General features: G+C 40.0%; 2 long non-coding RNA genes across 2 annotated transcripts in view; one reads left to right on the forward strand and one right to left on the reverse strand.

Moving 5' to 3' along the window:
- LOC136849786 (uncharacterized) overlaps nt 1-19,140 on the forward strand; it is a 113,310-nt gene extending 94,170 nt beyond the window's left edge. The window contains exon 2 of the long non-coding RNA XR_010856426.1: nt 17,138-19,140. This is a non-coding gene — a long non-coding RNA (uncharacterized lncRNA). The remainder of the gene's footprint in view (nt 1-17,137) is intronic.
- LOC136849784 (uncharacterized) lies at nt 5,260-20,371 on the reverse strand. The gene is made up of 3 exons (XR_010856424.1): nt 19,628-20,371; nt 18,496-18,658; nt 5,260-5,966 (listed from the first exon to the last, which is right to left on the reverse strand). It is a non-coding gene; the product is annotated as an uncharacterized lncRNA (long non-coding RNA).
- Between the last annotated feature and the right edge of the window lie 3,277 nt (nt 20,372-23,648).

A 23,648-nucleotide genomic window follows, 5' to 3' on the forward strand; every position in this document is an offset into this window, starting at 1 on the left:
AGCAAAGTTCTCCCCCCCCTACCCCACCAGGTTAAGGACCAGTATCCGAGGTTAGATTAGGTTAAGGTTAATTCGTTTAGGTCATATTTCCACTGAAATGCCTACTACAGAAGTGCCTACTAGGCCTACGTAAACAATGACTCCTCACTGTGGATTTGCTCCAACTAACCTATTGGAAATTGTAAATGTAGGATTTAAAATAGATAAAACTGAACACTACCATTACTGCCTGGTTCCTGCCAGTCACCAGCTAGAATATTTACTGCCTTCCATTTCTGTTTTGTTTGATTTGTCCTTTGTTTATGTTTTTGTTTGTTTTGTCCTTTATGATATTTAATGTCTTTTGCTCTTGTTTTTACACTCAGCCCTAAGGGGCTGGGACTGAACATGGCTCCCATTTCGCAAGTAAAGTGGTAGTTACTGAACCAGAGGGGCGAGGTAGTAGCCTCTTGTTTAACTGTAAATTAAACAATGCTTACCTATCAAAACGGTAATTTTTTTAATTTAATTATTTCCAAATTTGATCATGCCATTTAATATACTGCAAGGTAAATTTTTAATTTAAATTAAGATTGCATTCCTGAGTTGAAAATATGATTTTCTTATGTCTATTTTGTGCTTTGAATGTGTCCGACGTTCATTTTGTTGGCAACTAGTTAGTTTTAGAGATACTGGACTCCCCTACTTTTCTTCGTTTTAACGTGCTTTTTTCCATATTATGGGGTAAGCACAATGCCTTCTTTTGAAGGACTTTGATTTGGCGGTGGGGTAGGCCGTAGCCTCGATCGGCTGCCCTGCCTGACATTGCTTAGACCCCGGTAACGAATGTGTACATGTATTGTACCAAACCCCAGCTCCCTTTCTCCTATGCGGCTAGGAGAACTGGAGAATATGGGTAGGGGTCGACAGTTCAAGACGTGTGAGGTGTCTTTTATGTTTTTAGAAGATGTTGGAGTGGCTTTGTTTGTGTGTGTATTAGTTTGTAACACCCATTTGCTTTCAGCAAACCTATCCGTTGATTACATAGGCTACGTAATCCCAGGGTGTCTACACGGATAGCAAAGTGTCCGCCTTCTCTGACTGGTCGGCTGAACCCTTGCCACAGGCCTCTATGAAGTCTGAGGTTGCTGCTCTACCAACCGAGCCATCGAGGCTCCACTGGACTCCCCTACTTATATACTATAATTTTGGAGGGTCATACTGGGAAAGTGGGATTTTTGGGTGGGAGGGAATACAAAATGAGTGCTGTACAAGGATGTATATAGTCTAACCTAACCCAGGGTGTTGGGACCTTTCCAACATTTCCCAGTGCATATAACATAACATTACAAATGCTAACCATCCTTACCCAGAGTGCACTTAGATAAAAAAAAAAAAAAAAATTTGATCATGAGCTCCACTTGTCGAAATATTAACAAAGAACTAAGAAAAGTCCAAGTAGTAATAATATTCATAGGTAAATATTTTGGTAACAGTCAGTTTGCAGTAGATTTCAGTTTGACTTTCATATTAAGCATGATAAGGAGCCTTATAAATAAACACAGCATACAAACTCTAATATCAAGTACTGTACCTGTACTGGTATTTAAAGTAAAATAATATTCTTTAACAAAATATTTTTCATCCTGAACAAGTAAGCTACTGCCTATTCATAACTAGTGTGCCTTTCCTTGCTTTCTTAATAACTTTTTAGCATAATTTTATTGTTTTTGAATAGTTATGGTGACCATTCGTGACCATTCATTTGCCAGACGTATCCACAGTGTTCAAGACAATCTCGAGTTCACATAAATTGTTGAGATTGAGACTTTCAGTATATAAGGCAACAATTGACTTGTGGTAGGTCAATAACAAAAGCATTGTTCTTCTCAAAATATCTTGAGATATATGAATCTTTAATATTAAGTTAATCACTCATTAAAAGAACAAACCCTGATATTTGTTATACATGTTAATATTATAATAGTCCCCTTTTCTCTAGTATTTTAATGAGCTAACACATGATCAGATATAAGTAGTACTGCCTATTTAAGTTGTCTTTGTTTACCACTCACATTTAAATGGATTTCTTCCAGCTGTATAAACCTGACCAAATTCTTATTTAGTTTCACTTAACATTTCATATATATAGTCATTTAATATTTCACACACATAGTCATTTAATATTTCACATACATATATTTGAAAAACATTTACATTACTAAGAAAAAATCTGTCATTGAAATTATTTTTAAGTGGTTGTATTGGGTGAAGAACATCAGAAAACAAAAGTATATTCCTTTCTACCAAAATCTATACACAAAGAATGGCAATTCCCTTTCTGAAAGGAAAGAAAGGCACACTATTACGACAGCATAATGTACATAATCTACTTTTGATATTTTGTGAAAGCACTTATGCATTTCATTTAGATCATACTGAAAATTGGTTGTTTGTTGCCATTTGCTTATGGGACCTTTTAACTTGATCACCTGAACTTTTTTGTGCACCTTTATAGTACATCCATCCCTGAAACAATTCTGTCCCATGAAATGATAAAATCATAATCTTTTTCCAACAGTGTCATTGTTTCTGCTTTTGCTTGCAGTAACTAATAATGACACTAAAATCCTTGATATGTAATAGAAATTTTTTACATAAGTTCACTCTCACATCTGTGTGACATAAGATGTGTAATGTCATGATGCCAATTAATCATATCTCTTTTACATATGCTGGATGCCCTGTTCTTTCTAGACTGTGGGTAAAAGTAAAGCTGTTTTGGATGTTTTGTTTTCAGATGATGGTGATAGTGATAATTATGAGTCTTCTCCAGTAATAGATCATGGTGAGCATTGTTACTGAACAAGGCAGTGTCATAAAAGGTGAGGATAAAGAGGAAAGCTGTGACATCAAAGGGAAGAAGGGGTAATAAAGGAAAGGCTAGTACTGTAGTGTGAAAAAAAAAGAGATCCATGATTATTAAGATTTTAGTTCCAGTGAATCCTCTGATGATGAGTGGGTGTACCCCTGTGATAGTGATGGTGATTCAAAATATAATGATCTATCCCTTTGCACCACCAGCAGCCCCATTTGTGTGGGCAAGTGCCACCCCCGTCAGTTTTGATGCCAGTGCTACCGCCAACAGTGGAACCTTCCATTAATGATGCTAATTTTCAAGTACGGAAGGAAAAAGAAAGACAAAAGGTTAATAGACCAGAAACATGGGCTGATTATATTGTTAAAAGGCAAAAAAAACCCTTGGCCTCTCCTATGAAAGCTTTGTTGTGAAGACTGGTACTAAGTGAACTATTCCAGCCAAGAAGGTCAGTTCCCCTTGCAACTGGAAGAACAAGTGTTTGTACCAACACACAATACAAACCATCGGTCTTTACTTGAGGAATTTGCTTCAGCATAGCTGGAGAACGGCCGTCTAACTTTTACACATCTGCCTGGTGGAAGTCCCACCTACCCGGACGGTAAGCATTCACTTTTGCCTTTGGCTGCCGTGTGATGAAGAACTTGCTGTACCCTCTGCCCTGCCTGCCATTTTGCTTGGATTATCTTTCAACGTTTCCAGTGGGATTGTTTCTTGTTGTTTGTCTGTGTGTATATTTTGGATATTTGCAATATGCAAACCCATGAGTCATCTGATAAGCCTGGCAATCTCAAGGCTGGTACTAAGTGTGTGTGCCCTGGTACAGCCTCTAAGCCTTGTAACCATTACCTCCTGTCAATCGATGTTGACCCACATGTCCTTTGCATGAGCTGCAGGGGGCATGACTGTAACTGGGACGATCTCTGCTCAGTGGTCTGTGTTCGTTCGGAAGGGGAGGAATCCCCTTCGGAGCGAAGAGAGGCTGCCCCTACTTACCCGACTTTTGCAGGTATTGGGGAGACTGAGGAGCTTCAAGGGACTTGGCTCTCTCTGGATTTCTCAGGTGAGCCTTTGGTGCAGGGTTTGCTCAGCCACCTGAGGGGCTCTCAAGCCCCTCCAGTGACTACCGCCACAGTGACCAAATCGACTGGATCGAAAACCACTTCTACAGCAGTGGTTCCTGCGATCCCCACGCCCGTCGTCTGCGCTCCTGCGTTTCTGCCACCATCCTCTGGATGGGGGGATGCTCTTCTGCTCTTCTTGATGAAGAAGGCATTTGGTAGGAAGCAATCGAAGAAGAGCTGAAAGGTGTCATCATTGTCTGCTGCCGCCTCCCCCCATTCTTCTTCCAAAGTTCAGAAGCAGAGGAAGAAGGTAGCTTCCCCCTTACTGAAAGAAGTCCCTTCCCAGGGCGTCTGAAGGTCTGCCTCCTTCCATGGAAGAGACAAAGGGATCTCTCTTGTGTTTTTCTAGTCTTCAGACTCGGGGACTGTGCAGCGGGTCTCAACGAGACCCTGTGACTCACGAGGCACCAGGTGCCCAGGTAGAGTCTACCTCTGCTGGAGTTTCTCCGGACGCTTGGGTAGAGGGAGCAACTGATGATCGTGCCTCATGTGACTTGGGAGCTCCAGGTGCGCCGACCTCCAAAGAGACCTGTGTCACCCCCAGGTACTCGGGTTTCTTCGAAACCCCAAGTCACCTCTACCAGTCCATGGATTGGTGTAGGCTCTTCTACCACTATGTGGGGTCCCATGGACCTCTGTGACACTGGTACACAAGAGAGAGAGTGTGTGCCAAGCATGCAGACGCTACCTCATCCCCTGCCAGTGCTCACCCTAGTACGTGACCAGGGTCCCATGCAGGTGCAGCTGGCCCACGAGTCAGCTCACCTGGAGAAGCTATGGGGAGGTCCCCCACACAGTCAGTCTTCTTCTTGTGTAGAGGTCATGGCCTTGAAGAAGACTGGAGCATGTCACGAGGACAGCCCAGTACACGCCCGAGAGTGCACGATCGCTCTCCCGGGTCAGTCGTCACCCACGTTCCAGCGAACGACCCCACTCACCTGGGTATAGCTTCTGTGCAAGTTTGCGTGAACCCGTTGGCTATCCTTGGGAGAGCCCACAATCGAGTGAGTGGGTTCACTTTCCTAGACCCTTGCAGTCATCATCACCACAGGTTGAGGACTGCTCAAGGCTTTCCTTTCATGTCAGGGCTTCAGCTTCAAACAGGTCCGAGAAAGGTGCTTGGCCCCTCTCACCTGTCCCCTCAACCTCCTGGGGTTACACTGGAAGCCAATGGACGGACAGAATGGTTTGTGATTGGGATGCTGTAGGGGACTTTTAATAGTTACAATTAGATCAGGATGCTGGAACAAATTTGAAGGTTCTTAAATAAAACTCTGATTATACTTAACCTAATTTATTATCTTAATACTACAGTGGTCTATGACCTTCAACCTTAACTCTACCTAACTCAACCTATACTAACTTAGCCTAACTTAATACTATACCTCATCAAAACTTATCCTTAGTTCAAAATCATAAAAAAAAACTCCAACTGCAAACAGTTTCAATATAACAATGTACTATATACAAAAGACATTAAATTAGTAGTCTGCTGCCGATCACTAAACTTATTACTACGTATAGTCAAAATATTATCACCAAATCCCCAAATCTGGCATATATCCCAAAATAGTTTCTTATCTTTCTCAGCACTTCATCTCAGAATAATCCAAAGACAATTATGAAAGTCATTAAACTTATAATTTGGGGATCACCACAGAGTTTATTTTAGCTATGACATCCAAGCTGAGGGCAGAAATTACCTTAGAATATCTTAATGTAGTATTTTCTACAAAAAAGCACTTCACTCTTCTCTGATCCCCATCCCATTTGGGACAGACACTTACATGAAAATGGACTTGGTCTCATCAACTGTTCAACTTATTTGTCAATTGCCAATACTGACTTTTATTTCCACCACAGTTCCCGTCAGTAGATATCTATTCCCAAATATATTCCACATGGAAGTATCTTAACTTCTGACCCATCCTCTGGTAAATTGGATGAAGGGGAGTAAGCCACTCTACCCTGGCACACTCAGCAAACTGTAAGTAACAAAAGAAAAAAACAAAGATTACCTAAACAATCACTCACTCACAAACAAAAAAAAATTTTTTTTAATCAAATTAATTCATACAAAACAATTTTTCTTTACACTACCACAATGCTATGTCCCAACGCAACTCCCACGAAAGTTTATGTTCGGCCCTCGGATTGACCTGGTCATATGCCCAAGTGGTTGAGCAGGGGCCTATGGGTCCTGCTGAGGGTCTCCCTCCTGCTGAAAGAATAGCCTGGGAGGACCATGTTCTGGAAGGACCTGAGGGTCCTTTCCCTCGGGGTACAGACACCCATGAGCTGAAGACAACTTTCGCAGAGATCATAGGGTTGATAAGTCGGCACAACGATCTCAGGGAAGGTACTGAGGCCACGTCTGTGAATTGTCTGTCTGTCCTCGAAGGCCTCTGGGGACCCAAGAAGGAACCCAGGGACTCATTGGGCCTGCCATGGTTTCATCTTTCTGAAGGGGCAAGTGAACTTTCTGGTCTCTGGGTAGGAGAAGTCGCTTCGCTCTAGCCATTCGGATAAGATACTTCCTCCTCCTCCTGTCCCTCGACAGAAGCATTTCTATACGCCCTCGGAGAAGCCCTTGCCGCCTAAATGGGTTGACATAGATGTGGTTCGTCTCAGTCCGGGTCTGTTGCTGCAGCAGTTTTGTGAGGAGGTTATCATCCTCTCGCAGAAACAAGCAGCGAACCGGGAATCAACTGCCATGGCAGCGTTTCAGGCAATGTCATGGTTGGACTGGTGGTCTCTCACATTGTCCAAGGTCGCTGCTTCTTCGGGATCAATGAACCCCAAGGAGGAAGCCACCTTTGCGGAGCTGAGCCGTTCTGGAGGTAGGGCCATTACCTACCTAGGCCACCAGATGCCAAACCTGTGAGCAAACTTGGTTCTTAAGAGGAGGGGCGCTGCCCTGACTCGACTATCCAAGTACGTGGGCCAGCATTCCCCTCCACATACTGCCATTGGCAGGGGGTACCTATTGAGTTATTGGGCAACATGGCAGCGGTACAGAACAGAGACCTGGGTAGTGGATGTCCTTCAGGATGGGTATCTACTTCCCTTCGAGTCGCAGCCGCCTCTCACCTACAGTCCAGTCCATCTCCAGACATACGTTCCTGGCTTGCAGAAGGATCTTGCCCTTTTTGGGGGGGCTGGAAGCAATGCTCAAGAAAAGCACTGTGGAAGATGTGACAGACTGGCCCCCAGGCTTTTACAGCCAAGTCTTTCTCGTAGAGAAAGTGACAGAGGGTTGGAGACTGGTCATAGACCTCTCTCCCCTGAACCAATTCGTTCGCCAGACTCGGTTCACGATGGAAACACATTCTGTACTCAAACCATCAGAAGTCCATCTTCATGCTTAGGTGGACCTTAAGGATGCATATTTCCAAATACCCATCCATCGGTCCTCTTGCAAGTACTGTACCTCCACTTTGTTCTCGGGGAGACAGTGTTCCAGTTCAGGGCACTCTGTTTTGGGCTCTCAACTGCTCCCCAGGTGTTCACACGAGTGTTCAACCCGGTGTTGTCTTGGTCCCATTTGCACATGATATGTCTCCTGAGGTATCTTGATGATTGGCTAGTCCTGGTGAGCACTCGTTGTAGTTGCTCCATGACAAAGATCGCCTTCTCGAGTTTTGCCATGAACTAAGAGTTGTGGTAAACTCTGAGAAGTCCGATCTCATACCCAAGCAGAGGATAAAGTACCTGGGCATGCTGATAGATACGGCAGCAGCGAGTCTTCCCCTCAGACTTGTGTATCAGCAGGTTCAGGGAGGCAGTGCAGTTGTTCCTGTCTCAACAGGAGCAACCAGCTCAGCAGTGGCAAGTCGTTCTCGGTCACCTGTCATCCCTGGAGAAGCTAGTCCTTCATGGGGTGGCTTCACCTTCGTTCCCTTCAGTGGAGGATGAAGGAGCTCTGGTTTCTGGCAAGGGACTCCCTCTTCCTTCCCATTCCTCTCTTGGAGGAAGTGAGACAGGACTTAATCCGGTGGCTAGATGACAGTAGTATTAAAGTGGTTTAACCAGACCACTGAGCTGATTTTCAGTTTTCATAGGGCTGTCCCGAAGGATTAGAATAAAATACCAGTTCTAGGCTTGAGGCCAAGCACTGGGACCCAATAGGTCATTCAGTAAGATGAGCAACAAATTAAAATAAAATTAAAAACTGCACATAGGCACATGTTCTCACACTGCAACACACACACAATAAATACATTTACTCATGCTTCTACACTAAAATGGTATATTAAAATTCATAAATAAAAAAAAAAAAAAAAATTTAATTCGACAAATGCTATAAGGGTTTTCGTGCAAAAATAACTAAATCACAGTTCCTCATGAACATCAAAATTGGAACGGCTGTCAGAGTAAAAGATTCTGACAAATTTTCCTCCACTGATTTACTTCCAAAAGTTGACAGTCGCTGTTGGTCATACTTTGGACATTCACACAACACATGTCTTACCATTATTATCACCCTGCACTCTGAGCACTTGGGAGCTGGGCCACATGGGCTGCTCATTAAGTGCCCTTGTGTCAGACGAGTATGGCCTATTCTGAGACGCATTAGAATTACTTGTGCGTGTCTCTCTCTCTGATGTGATGAACTCCATTTTTTAACAATAGGTTTTATTTGTCTCAGTTTATTACTTTCAGGTTCTTCATTCTATATATATTGCCATTTATTTATGACACCCATTTTTATGTGTTACACAATCAGTAACAGGGATATTCACATTTGATCTTGTCATGTGGGTTGCTTCTTTGGCTGCTTTGTCTGCATCTTCATTTCCTTTGATCCCTGCCCCAACATATTTCTACATTTTTTCCATTATTATATACATTATGGAGAAATAATTTAATTTGTTGTACTACATTATTTTTTGGTTTGTAAATATGAATAGCTTCTATAGCACTTCTCGAGTCAAAATAAATCACAAAATTATTGAATGATGTTTCTTTAATTATTTTTATAGCTGATGCAATTCCATACAATTCTGCTGTGGATACTGAAGATTGTATAGCCTAAACGATCTGCAACATACTAACCTAATCGCAGCCTAAGTTTTATATTACGCTACCCAGGTTACTTCACATTTCGAAGCCATGATAAACTCTAATATTAAAGTATGACTTTGCCAAAGGTGCTGAGTGGCAGATCATCTCAAAACTATTGTCACCTCCAGGAGCAGATTTATTGCTGTTCAAAAGAGCATATTCCAACTCTGACATATTAAATTTTCTCATAAATATATAATATATATATATATATATATATATATATATATATATATATATATATATATATATATATATATATATATATATATATATATATATATATAATATATCTTCTATTGTTTCAAAATTTTTTATTAATTCTATTTTATTTTTCTTTGTGCGGAAGTGTTCATCTAAATTTTTATCACTACTTATATTTGCTAAATTTTCTCCTATTATAGTACTTATTTCCTTTGGAGCAAGTGTTTGTTCCCCATCCTTTAATATGGCATGTCTAGGTGGTTTAACATGGGTACCATTTATTTTCCTGAAATTTTTCCCAAATTTTTTGTATGGGAGTATTATTAGAGAGATCTGATATGTATTTCCTCCATGAAATGATTCTTCTTTGAATTACTTCTTTTTAAATTTTGCAGATATTTTGTTGTATAGAAGTTTTAATATATCAATTTCTAGTAATAATATAGTAATTTAATTTTTTGTAAAGTTCCTTCTAATATTGGTAATGTTTTATTCATTTTACTGAACTTTCTATTCAAATTATCTAATCGTCTCCCAAATGAGTGTTTTATATTCATTAATTCTGTTAGCTTATCAGACCACCAAGGAACTGAGTGTTTTGTTGGATAGGATTTTGAGTTTGGTATTGCTTTATCAGCAGCATTTTTAATGAAATCAATAAGAAATTTATTAGTTTCATTATGGTCTTTAAATATTCAAATGGTGGGATATTTCTAGTATGCATTTCATATCGCTCCCAATCGGCTTTATAAATGTCATAACGAGGGACATGTTTTGCAGGATTATTTTGTAATAAGGAAATTAATATTGGGAAATGATCACTGGTGTGCAAGTCATCAACTGTACAGTAAACCCCCCGTATTTGTGGGGGATGCATACTGCATCCCATGCATCCCCCCGCGAATAGCTAAAATCCGCGAATACTTAAAACCCCTCTAAAAACACTTAGAACTGCCTATTTTGATAGTTTAAACACAAGAAAAACCCTCTAAAAATGCTTATAACTGAGTATTTTAATAGTTTTATCACAAAAAGTGCATTTAGTCATGAAAATATGAAAATACAGTAATTAGTGAATATTTCCAAGTGAAAAATACTGTGAATGGGCGAATTTTCCGCGAATAATGGGTAGATACGGTCCCCAGAGAGATCTGTGAACACGTGAGTCCGCGAATCGTGAGAACGCGAATACAGGGGGTTTACTGTATTCCAATCTAATCTGCCAACTATACTTGTTGTACATGGAGTTAAGTCTACTAAGGAAAATGTTCCATGTGTTTTTGAAAAATGTGTGCTAAAATTTTGTCATCATATATGTAGCACATGTCGTTTAAATCCATGAACTCTTCTACTTTACTCCCTGTTCTATTTGAGTTTGTACAATTACAGTCCCATACTGAGTTGTGAGCATTAAAATCACCTACTTATTAATGTAGGTTCCTTGGTATTGTTAAGTATTTTACTTAAGTTTATCAATGTTGTAATTTTTATTAGGTTGGTTGTATAAATTATAAATTATGTAATTATAATTTTTATTCATATTTTAATACTTGATATTTGTAAGTCAGTAATCTTTACATGTACTCTGTCATAACATACTTTGTTATGTACACATATAGCAGTACCTAAATTTCCTTCTTTGTCTCTAGATGCAGATACTAAGGTATATTTACCTATTGTTAATATTGTTTTGTTGACATGTTGTAAACATAATATCATTGGTTCATTTTCCCTTAGTAATCGTTGTATTTCTCCCAAATGTAATCTGGTCTGTAGACCATTTACATTCCATTGTACAATATAATTATTGAAAATATTACGTTAGTGTGTTCAAGTGTTATTTTTTTGTGGATCATCAATTTGCATTTTTTCTAAAATTTTACTTACAATATTTGTTTTTCTTTATGATATTAGGTGTTCAATGCACTTACAGATCCTTTTATGAGTGTCTAAACTAGTAGTTTCTTTATCTCTGCATCTTATAAAATTTCATATAGTGTTTGTTAAACTGTCTTTTGTTATGCTTTTGTTTTTGTTGCACAGTTCAACGAAACATTCATTACATCCACGTGTTTTCATGTGTCTTTTTTCGTTTACTCTTGTTGCACCAATTATCAGTGATGGAGTAATCTCTTCGCCCATCGCATGATCATTCTTGTCAATGGTTTGTTCTTCTACTATTTCTTTGATGTTCTGGGTATCTGTTTCCATTGGTTTTATTATTATTTTAGGAGAAAAACGTATACTTTTATAATTTTTTGGTTTATGATCTTCCTTCGGGTCTCCTGTCTAGTTTATTTGATGTATCTCTAATAATAATTGGCTTTTTGTTGGTCTTGGGTGGAGTTCTTTCTAAAGGCCTCTTGTTTTCTTTAGCTTCTAATTCATCATAACTTTCTTCTAATATTTCTGTGGTACTTGTATTATATTCTTGCTCTTCCATTTCTGTTAATATTTCAAATGAATTTGAACAAGTATTGTATATGTTTCTTGGTTTTTTGCTGTATTAGTTTCTTCTTGCAAAGTAGTTATTTTCCCCTGGGATTTATGTATCAGGGTTTGTTACTCTCACCTACTTCCATTTTTGTTTCATTGTTTGATCTTGTTATAGAAGAAAATGTTCGTTTCCTAGCGGGATCATGCATTCCTCTAACTTTTAGTTCTAATTTGGCTTCTTTTATAGGCATTCTCGTTCTTTCCTGAAGTAATTTTAATTCTGTATTGTATACGTAGTACAGACACTCCTTAGATCTTGCATGGTAATTCTGTCCACAGTTCACACATTTTGGTTCACCACACCACTGTGCGGTATGTTTGTCAGATCCACAATATGCACATATAGATGTACTGTACTGTATTACAGCAATTTTTCCTTGTATGTCCATAAATACAGCAGTTTTGGCACTGTAGTGGTTTTGGAACATACAGTCTCAGTACTCTGCTTTGGCCCATGATTTTAATTTTTAAGGGTAATTCATGGCCTTCAAATTTTATCTTTGCTACTCAGTGTTTTTCCATTATTCTGTCTACTAGCTATGTTATATATTTCGCAGTCTTTTACATTGTTGTAACTTTTTAGGGGAATCCAGCAATATATCTTTTCTACTGGTTCTTCATCATTATCAGGGAGTACTATGGTACCCTGTACACTGTTCATATTGTCATGTTTTTATATGCACCTTTATATCATCAATATTTTTTATAGTTAAGTAATTTTCTGATTTATTTTTTGTTGTGGTTTCTATCAACCACATCTGATCTTTTATTTAAATGTCATGCTGAATGTCGATTCAACAATTTAGTTTTCTAATTTCAATGCTGATATTTTCTTCTTTGTTTCTAAGGTCAGGAATCTTGACCAACTTCCACTCCCAAAGAAGGAGTCGCAGGAGTCAAGGTTGGGTCAAGATATTTGCTTTTTTTTTTTTGGTTTGCTTTGTACTAGAGCATAGGGTTCCAGTGTAATTACATTAGGATTTTTCTTTGATTTTTCCAGAGAAATGTTCTCAGAGGAAGTTCCAGCGGTTGCCAAATGTGCCGAGTCACCACCATCAAAGGGCCCAGGGGTAGTTGAATCTTTAAAATTACTCGACATAATGAGTATAAAAAAAAAATTAACCTGAAAACCTTAAAAAGATATCATCAGCCTTTCATGGAGTTTATTCTTCCACCAATGGCACAAGTGAGAACCGACTCCCAAATGTCCGCTCCCTACCCTACCCTATGGGATGGCACAACATGATTACAAGCGAGAGGTTTTGTCGCCGCACAGCAACAGAGCTGTCTGGGTACCTGTGTCTATCCTCTGTGTCTGTGTACCAGGGGAAATGGACTGTCTTCTGTGGTTGGGTTGTAGATGGGGTCTCTCTCCAGTAGGAGCCACTATTCAGCAGGTAGCAGACTTTCTCATTTTCTTTTGCCAATAGAAGTTTATCTGTCTTGGCTGTCAAGGACTATAGGGATGCCCTGGGCCTAGTCCTGTGCCTGAAAGGTGTCAATATATCCTCACTGGAGATTTCTTTGCTTATGAGAAGCTTTGAAAGGTCCTGCCCTCCCAGGGAACTCAGGTCCCCGTGCGTGGGATGTGACTCGTTCTTAGGAGCCCAACTCGTGTACTGTAGAGCCTTTACGAGACTCGTCAGTTAAGGATCTAACCCTCAAGACCATTTTCTTGCTTGCCCTGGCATTGTTGAAGAGAGTAGGTGAACTTCATGGACTTTCCTTCGATGTTAAGCACTCGAGGGAATGGGGTCCGTTACACTCGATTTCGTCCCGGATTGTAGTGAAGACTAAGAATCTGTCAGTCCCTGACGCCAGGTTCAAGTCCTTCTTGATCCCCCTCGCTAGACTTTGTTAATAATGATCCAGACTAGGTGCTAATCTGTCCAGTTAGGGTGCTTTGGTACTATCTTAAGAGGACTCGACATCTCCGGCCCGAGTGTTGACGACTCTTTGTTAGTACTGGCTAGACCAAGAAAGAGGTGTCCAAGAACACATTTCTTTCTGGCTTCATGAGGTGATCATCTGGCAAGGACGACACCAGTACGTTCATGGAAAGAGTTCCGTCCCTCACATTCAAGAAGAATCTGTTGGTTCCTCAGGTACTGAAGGTGGGGGTGTGGTGGTACCTGACCACCTGCACCTCCTCCTACCTTCGGGACGTTGCCACAAGTCCTTGGACACTTTTTCCTTGGGTCCTGTGGTGGCTGCTCAGCAAGTTGTGTAGCTTACCTGGATCCCCTAGTGGGACAGGTAGCATCTCGCCTAAGGTGTTTGGTTGTGAAAGACAGAGTGCTTGTGTGAGTGACTGGCCTCTTCCCTTTCTCTTTCCTTAACCTTCATCTTCCCTGAGGGCAGAGAGGAGGTTAACGAGCCGTCAAGTGGCAGGTGAGTTGTGCAACTGAGCATCTTTCTATTATCTGTGTTTTTATAGATTAATACGAGCAAGTCCTACCCTCACTCTAAAAAGGAGGGCCTTGCAAGAAATCAAACTCATTGGTTGTATATACAGTAGATTGATTGTCACTGACTCTTAGATTCAACCTGGCCTTTTTTGAATTAATGTTGCTTGCACACCCATTCATTCGAAAAGGTCCAGAATTCTGACAGTTGGGCACACTTATGTTCAGAGGCAGGAACTCCTTCCTCTGTTCTACACAACCAGGAAGGAATTCCTAGGTGTGGCAAACTACCAGTCAGTTCAGAAGCTTACTCAGATTTCTCCCACCAAGGAGGTAAGTCTTCCTCATATAAAGACTGATGGTTTGTATTTTGTATAGAACTAATGACAAATTTTAAAAGTAATTTATATTTTTCCTAACTATATGAACCTGAGGTCTTTCCATTTACTGCCCATCTCATGCCACCCCTCATTTTGATACCTGGGGCGAAAAGCAAAGTGAATGCTTGTCTTCCGGGTGGGTGGGACGCCCACCAAGCTAACAGTAGTTAACTACCTAATCACCTTGTTTAAAAGTTAAAAGCCATTCTCCAGCTACACTGAGGCAAATGCCTCATGTAAAGACCTCAGGTTTGTATAGTTACGAAAAATACTTTTAGAATCTGTCATTTTTCAAAAGTGGGGAATGAGGCAATTAATGTGGTCTTTAAGGCATACTGGGCAATGAGAGACTACAACTTGCAGACATCATATCTTCAAAAAAATATTCACGGGGAACCTATCAAGAGGAAGCTATCTAAGGCTGAAGAAGGCAACAAGTGAACACTGAGCTACTCTGATACCATTAAGGGCAAGGAAATAATAATCTGCAAGGCTGCCTTCCTCTCTTCTCCGTTCATGCAATAACTGCAATGAGACCCAGGTTGCTATGGAAATATTGTTTGATGGAGGAGCAACAATAAAGGACCTGAGGGTTATGAACCCCTGCACAGGAAAATAATGGGGTGTTCTAGATTGTGTCCATGAACATGTACAACTTCTGCCAGTTTGTTCCAGCCACGAAACCCTTATATACACCCTGAGCTGGCAATTTTTGGAGTCTCACCTCAACATGAAAGCACTTTATGAGAAATACCTTGATTGAATGGACATCAGCCATCCTGATGTTGCTGTGATGAAGTTAAAATAATACCACAAGGTTTTTAGTTGTCATTACAAGATCAGTTTCCGTCTTGTGAAAAAGGTTGCTGCAACGCTTGTGAGCAGCTCACGAAACCCCTTGTCGATGGGAGGCAGACCAGAATAAATACTGTATCTCACCTTGAACAAGAACAGGAGGCACATCTTGAAAAAAATATCTGTAGCCTTTAGTGCTATGAAGACTGTCAGCTCTGTGGTAATGATTGGTTCTGTGTCACTATGGACTTACAACTGACATGCTCTGTCCTTGTCTATCTGTCAGCTCTGTGCACTGCAAACACAGATTGTGGTTGTACAATTTTTGTGTACAGAACATCAAGCAAAATGAGTCGTACCTGTGCATATGTGAGGAACACAACGCAGCCAGAGGGTCCAATGAAATATTAAGGTGTCTTGTCAGGTGGTTAGGGGACTGTACTTACCATCCCTGATCATCCAAATATGTGTGGAGGTCATAATAAAAACATTTTCATGATCTTTACACTGCTTCGTGAAGTCCACATACAGCACTTTGATAGAACTGAGCAGTGCTATCAAGTGTCTGGTCACTCATACATGGCATTTGACCATTCTTTTGGTGTTATACAGTGGAATATTGAACAGGATGGAAAAAGATCTATAGAGCTTGAGAAAATTCATCTTTGGCTGGAGTTGGAATTCTAAGCAAATTATAAACATTTCAAAAATAAGTTATGTGAATAGTGAATATAAAGTATCTCCTAATCAATAATTTCAGAATATTTGGCAGGGGTTATTCGGGCTTTTATAAGTTGCCAAAGCTCACTGGATCTTTCTTGCTCGTGCTAAGTTCTGGGTATCAGGAGAATCACAGGTATTGGCAGAAAATAGGTATGTTTCGCTCTTCAAATTCATGGTTACTTATGGCACTACCAGTCGCTAGGAAGGTCATCTATTTGAATCTCATTACAAAGTCCAAAGAATCAAGGGTGTTGGCATAAAATGGATGTTTACCTACTCCAATTTAAGATGAGAACATCTGGGATGACTGTGTTTACCTATTCCAATTTGATATGAAAACATTTCGGATGATCTCTCGAAGCGGAGGGGTAGAAAGTAAGAGTCACTGTTTAAGAGTAAATTAATCACAAATGCTTTCTGGCTGGTAGAGTATGAGGGGAAAAACTTATGGAGTTCCATCTCTTCTAGTCATTGATAATCTCCTTAAAAAGTTTCTCACCTTGACAATAAGGTTAAGAGCCAGACATAAAACCCAAGGGAAGGGTTTCACAAATTTCTCTAGGACAATTTTTTTTTTTTACATTCATAAACTCTTAAGAACAGTTACAGTTCACTTCCTTTGGGTCAGTGGCCAGTTACAGTTCACTTCCTTTGGGTCAGTGGCCAAGTTACCCAACCTTTTGAGACCTTACAGGTGTCAATTCTAACCCAGAGAGGGAGGTGCCAATAAAGGTGGCTAAGGTTGGGGGGTGAAAAAGAGAGGAACCAACCTCATCTGTGGAGAGAGGAACCAACCTCATCTGTGGTCCTTAATGAAACAAAGGATTGCTACTCATATGGCCTACACAGGAACATAAAAATAAGAGGTTGTGATCTTGTGACCTACTGGGATTTCTTTTGTAGTTACTCCAACTGCTGCATAGTGTGTTACAAACAATCAATATCCTCCTTTAGAGAAAGTAATATTTTTCTGACATTGCATTCCACAATAATCAAACAACTAAAATCAGCTTAATTGAATCATCAACTTCTAGTCCAGTTATGCCATGAGAAATCATGTAACAAAATTATTTTTTTGTATTCTTCCAGCTTCAATCATACAAGGCCCTTATTCAAGTACACCAGGACTTCTCTGCTGCACAGCCCCAAGTTTAACAACATAGGATTTATGAAGATGGTTGGGCTGACATTGCAACCAAATCCTAAGGTTCAGGACAAGCATCTCTGACAGCCCAACTTCTCGAAGACTGGCAAGACCACTGACTTGTTTCCTCAAAAGGATGGTGGTTGCATTCCACACTGAACAAATAGAGTGTGGACTGATTCAAAACTGATATGTTGAGAATGGCTTCTTTCTTGTCTTAGTCAATCTTTGTAAACTCATATGTTGTACTTCGTCAGTATATAAATTTTTATGTTTAGGTTAACATTTTACATATATCATGTAATGCTATGAGGTAGCAAATAAAAGCTAACGATAAGTATAAGAACAGAGAAATATAAAATTGAAACTGTTAGACAATTATCAGACGAGGTATACAAGAGAAGGCAAAGTGCACAAATTACTATGAGCATCCAGAGACAATGACTTACGACCTGGTTGTGGTGTATGACCTTCACCAACCCACATCTTCATAGCAGGTTGTCTTCATAGTCAAAAGGGGAAAAAGTGAGTTTAACATTAAAACGGGGACAATACTGGATGATAACCAGTATTAGGGTGCATGAATTGTAATAAATTTTTTTGCTACTGCATCCTGATTCCTATTTTTATAGTACAGATCAAATAGATAACACATTTAATTATCTAAAAAATAAAATAATTCTTATGAAAATCTAAATATAGCGCAATGTTTAATGCAAGAACAAAATTCTAATATTAATGGTTAATCCTACTTTAACCCCCTCTTAATTGTACAAAGATAATCTACTGTCAAGATGTGGCTAGTGAAGAGCTCATAAGCCATATGCCACTACAGGGTCTTGAAGTCCTTGTCCCTGGATGCACCTAATAAATTGTACTTTGCCTTGATGTACCTGTAAGCTTCATGATTGTTATTGTAAAGAAAAGAAATTGTTTAAACTTAAGCATTCTTCTATTATTTACTTAATAATCTTATCTATATTTGAAATATAAAAGGAACATATAAGTTTACCCTAAACTCTTCTGTTTGTGGTTATGATTTGGGGCTCTGAAGTCTAGGTTATGCAGTATTATTATACATTCTATCAAATTTTCTTCTTTGTCAAACTTTTACTTCTTCCTACATTGAGTAGATGTGAATAATGTACATATTCAGTATAACCTTTGCTCCTGGTTACCATAACACTCAACCTAAGCAAGATCATACTCGTAAACTAACTTAACATTCCATCACAGCCTAATTATGATTAGGTGTATCCTTCTGCAAAAATAATTATAGGGAAAAACATTGGAATTCACATACCTGCATGGCTTTCATCTCACAGTTTTCAAGATCATCAGGATGGATATGTTATACTCTGTGGCATGCAACATCTATCAGGAAGTTGAAAATATGCACATGCATTAACCTCACTGTCTTGGTATAAAAATGGGAATATACAAACATCTCTGTTTACTGCACTGTTCTGAAAAATTAAATACCTGTATAAGTCCATTACTTGATAAATGTGCTATGTGCTATTACTGATATTCTTCAAAACTGCAAATTGCAATTGAAAATACTTTCAAATCATGATAATTTTGTTATTTATGATGCTTTGACCTTATATTTTTTAAATTTAAGCTAATTATAATACTGTACCGTATATATACTGTATTATGCCCATATAAAAATTTTGAAAAATTCTACATTTTGAGATATTTCCAAACGTGCTCACGTCTTAATATTGTTCCAATTACCCCATTTATAAACTAAAGTGTTTTATCATGTTTTTATACTATAATTACCAAAATATCGTTTGTAACATTATCTTATGCCGTTTAACAATTGTACTGTAAGTGAATAATAAAAACAAAACATTTACTCCAAACTCTCCCCCAAAAATATTTATGTCTTACAAAATCCAAAAATGCTGTCACACTATTAATCAATAAACAGTAAACATGTCATGGAGTATGTTAAAATTAATCCTAGCAAACATATCTGTAATGATTAATGATGAAGATACTGATGATTAATGCCCCCCAAAAATCGAATAAGTCTCACACAGTAATAAAAAAACATATTATTAACCATGACAGCATCTAATATGCTAATAATAATCCTTTAATGATGAAGATATCAGTGATTAATGCAAAACATTTTAAAAACTTCTAAAAAATTTATATCATCGCAATAGTCAATAAACATCAATAAAAAATCCCAAAAAACCTGTGAAAAATTATTAGAGGTGAAGAAATGGTGATAATGGCAAGATTGCCAAAAAATTAATATTGCCATGCAAATAACAAACATCAGTAAATGTGAATAATGATTAATGATGAAGATAATGGTGATCAATGAATTAAAATAATCATATATGGATGAAAAGGCATGAAAAAACGGATGGTGACAAAAAATAGTTTTCCCCTCACCAAAACTGAAAAGTTCTTACCTTGTTTATTATTTTTGTGTAGTAATCGGTTGCCTTAATCCAAAGACAGGAAAGGGTCACCGACAAGGAGTGGGAAGAGGCCAGGAATGTTGAAAAGGCTATGTCTTGGTACCTCCTTAGTACCTTGCACCAGCATCACAGTCATAGAGCCAAACATTTACAGAGTCATCAGGGTCCTCTGTATACTCAGATGTCTTTAGGAGCACCATAGTTTCTGCTGCTGAGCAATAATATCCCAGATCCATAAACTTTCAAGATTGCCTCTGTACTGAATCAGGGTCTGAATATCATCCACTTTGCCAGTTGAAGTTGCCAGTCTTGGGAGTAATTTGGTTGCAGTGGCATTTAGCTGAGGAACACTGTGAACAGAATCTCTGAGGGGACCCCCACTGACCCTAATACCTTCACTATCAGCCACATTGTAATTTTTCTTGAGGATGTACCCAAGCTGTTTACCCCTGCACTCCTGCTGAATGCCCTCCTGGTGATAATTAAGTTGCCAAAATCCAGGAAGTCTTCTCTTGTCATGTTGTACAAGGGGAACCTCTTCTTTTTACAGGAGTTTGCTATCTTCTCACATTACCTCTTGCACTTCCTAATATTCCACTCCAACACCAAAAGAGTGGTCAAATGCTATGTACGAGTGACCAGACACTTGATAGCACTGCTCGATTCTATCAAAGTGCTGTACGTGGACATCAAGAAGCAGTGCAAAGATCATGGAAATGTTTTTATTATGACCCCCACAGTTGTCAACAAATATTCTGGGGTTATTTGGATGATCAGGGATGCTAAGTAGTTAGTCCCCTAACCACCTGACAAGACAACTTAATACTTCATTGGACGCTCTGGCTGCATCGTGTTCCTCACATATGCACAGGTACGACTCATTTTGCTTGATGTTGTGTACACAAAAATTGTATTATCATAACCTGTGTTTGTAGTACACAGAGCTGACAGAAAGACAAGGACAGAGCATGTCAGTTGTAAGTCCATGGTGACACAGAACCAATCATTGCCACAGTGCTGGCAGTCTTCATAGCACTGAAAGCTGCAGATACTATTGTTTTTCATGATGTGCCTCCTGTTCTTGTTGAAGGTGAGATACAGTATTTATTCTGGTCTGCCTCCCATCAACAAGGGGTTTCGTGAGCTGCTCACAGGCGTTACAACATCCTTTTTCAAAAGACGAAAACTGATCCTGTAATGACAACTTTAAATCTTATGATAATATTTTAACTTCATCACAGCAACATCAGGATGGCTGATATCCATTCAATCAAGGTATTTCTCAAAGTGCTCTCGTGCTGAGGTGAAACTCCAAAAATTGCCAACTCAGGGTGTATATAAGGGTGTAGTAGCTGGAATAAACTGGCAGAAGTTGTATACATTCATGGACACAATCTAGAACACCCCATTATTTTCCTGTGCGGGGGTTCATAACCCTCAGGTCCTTTATTGTTGGTCCTCCATCAGACAACTTTTCCATAGCAACTTGGGTCCTCATTGCAGTTACTGCATGAACGGAGAAGAGAGGAAGGCAGCCTTGTAGATTGTTATTTCCTTGCCCATGATGGTAACAGAGTAGCTTAATGTTCACTTGTTGCTTTCTTCAGCCTTAGATAGCTTCCTCTTGATAGGTTCCCCATGAGTACTTCTTTGAAGATATGATGTCTGCAAGTTGTAGTCTCCCATTGCCCAGTATGCCTTAAAGACCACATTAATTGCCTCGTTCCCCACTTTTGAAAAGTGACAAATTTTAAAAGTAATTTGTATTTTTCCTAACTATACAAACCTGAGGTCTTTACATGAGGAATTTGCTTCAGCATAGCTGGTGAATGGCTTTTAACTTTTAAACAAGGTGGTTAAATAGTTAACTACCATCCGCCTGGTGGGAGTCCCACCCACCTGGACGGTAAGCATTCACTTTGTCTTTCGTCCCAGGTATCAAAATGAGGGGTGGCATGAGATGGGTAGTAAAGGGAAAGACCTCAGTTTGTATAGTTAGGAAAAATACAAATTACTTTTAAAATGTCATTTGTTCCTACACAAAATACAAACCATCAGTCTTTACATGAGGAAGATTTACTTCCTTGGGGGATGGAATCTCAGTAAGCTTCTGAACTGACTGGTAGTTTGCCACACCTGGGAACTCCTTCCTGGTTGTGTAGAGCTGAGGAAGGAGTCCCTGCCTCTGAACATAAGTGTGCTTAACTGTCAGACTTCTGGGCCTTTTCGAATGAATGGGTGTGTAAGTAACATCAATTCGAAAAAGGCCAGGTTGAATCTAAGAGTCGGTGACAATCAAGCTATATACAACCAATGGGTTTGATTTCTTGCCAGGCCCTCCTTTTTAGAGAGAGGGTAGGTCTTGCTCCTATTAATCTACAGAAATACTGTACAGATAATAGAAAGGATGTTCAGTTGCACAACTCACCTGCATCAGTTGCCAGTCTAGCACATGATGGCTCACTAACCTTCCCCTCGGCCCGCAGGGAAGATGAAGGTTAAGGAAAGAGAAAGGGAGGAGGCCAGTCACTCACACTACACTGTCTTTCACAATCGAACACCTTAAGTGAAATGCTACCTGTCCCACCAGGGGAACCAGGTAAGCTTCACATCTTGTTGAGCAGCCACCACAGGACCCAAGGAAAAAGTGTCCAAGGACTTGTGGGCAACGTCTGGAAGGTCGAAGGAGGTGAAGGTGGTCTGGCACAACCACACACCCACCTTCACTACCTGAGGAACCGACAGATTCTTCCTGAATGTGAGGGACAGAGCAATGGCCCTGACCTCGTGAGCTCTGGCCCGGAATGCACTGGTGTCCTCCTTGCCAGATGATTGCCTCACAAAGCCAGAAAGAAATTGTGTTCTTGGACACCTCTTTCTTGGTCGAGCCAGTAATAACAACGAGTCATCAATACTCAGGCCGGAGATGTCAAGTCCCCTTAAGATAGCATAGCAGCACCCTAACTGGACAGAGTAGCTTCTTGTCTGGGTAATTATCAACAAAGTCTAGGGAGGGGATTGAGAAGGATTCAAACTTGGTGTCAGGGACTGACGGATTCTGAGTCTTCGCTACAATCCGGGACAAAATCGAGCGTAATGGATCCGCATCCCCTCGAGCGCTTAACATCGAAGGAAAGTCCATGAAGTTCGCCTACTCTCTTCAGCAATGCCAGGACAAGCAAGAAAACGGTCTTGAGGGTCAGATCCCTGTCTGACAACTCTCATAAAGGCTCATACATTACACGAGTCAGGTTCCTAAGAATGAGAGTTACACTCCCACGCAGGAGGGCCTGAGTTCCCTGGGAGGGCAAGACCTTTCAAAGCTTCTCATCAGCAAAGAAATCTCCAGCGAGGAGATACTGACGCCTTACAGGCACAGGACTAGGCCCAGGGCAGCCCTGTTGCCCTTGACAGCTGAGAAAGAGAGAAGCTTCTCTCGGCAGAAAAAGATGAGAAAGTCTGTTACCTGCTGAATAGTAGCTCCTACCAGAGAGAGACCTCATCTACGACCCAACTCAAAAGAAAGCCCATTTCCCCTAGTACACAGATGCAGAGGAAATGATGCAGGTATCCAGACAGCTCTGTTGCTATGTGGCAACAAAACCTCTCCTTCATAAGAGATGCTGGATAGTCTCCAGCCATGAAGTGAAACGGACTTCATTGACTGGTGGTACCGTTCTACATGTGGCTGATGCAGAAGGTTGGACCAGGGGAGGAATCTCCCTCAGTGCATTGGACAGTAGAGTTAGCAGGTCCAGATACAATACGGCATGTGGCCATTTGGGAGCCACCAGGATCATTCTGAGATTCAGGGTGATCATTAACTGTTGATCACCGTGAATCAGACAAAACAGAGGAAAAGGTGTACGTGTCTAGGTTGTCCCTTGGGTGCTGGAAGGTGTTCTCTGCTGCAGTCCATGGGTCTAGCACAACAGAAGAAAACACCTATAGCTTTCTATTTTGCTGTGTGGCAAACAATCGACTGACGGTCGACCCCAAAGGTCGAACAGCC

The sequence above is a fragment of the Macrobrachium rosenbergii genome, chromosome 21, assembly GCF_040412425.1.
Source record: "Macrobrachium rosenbergii isolate ZJJX-2024 chromosome 21, ASM4041242v1, whole genome shotgun sequence".
NCBI classification, from domain to species: Eukaryota; Metazoa; Arthropoda; class Malacostraca; order Decapoda; family Palaemonidae; genus Macrobrachium; species Macrobrachium rosenbergii.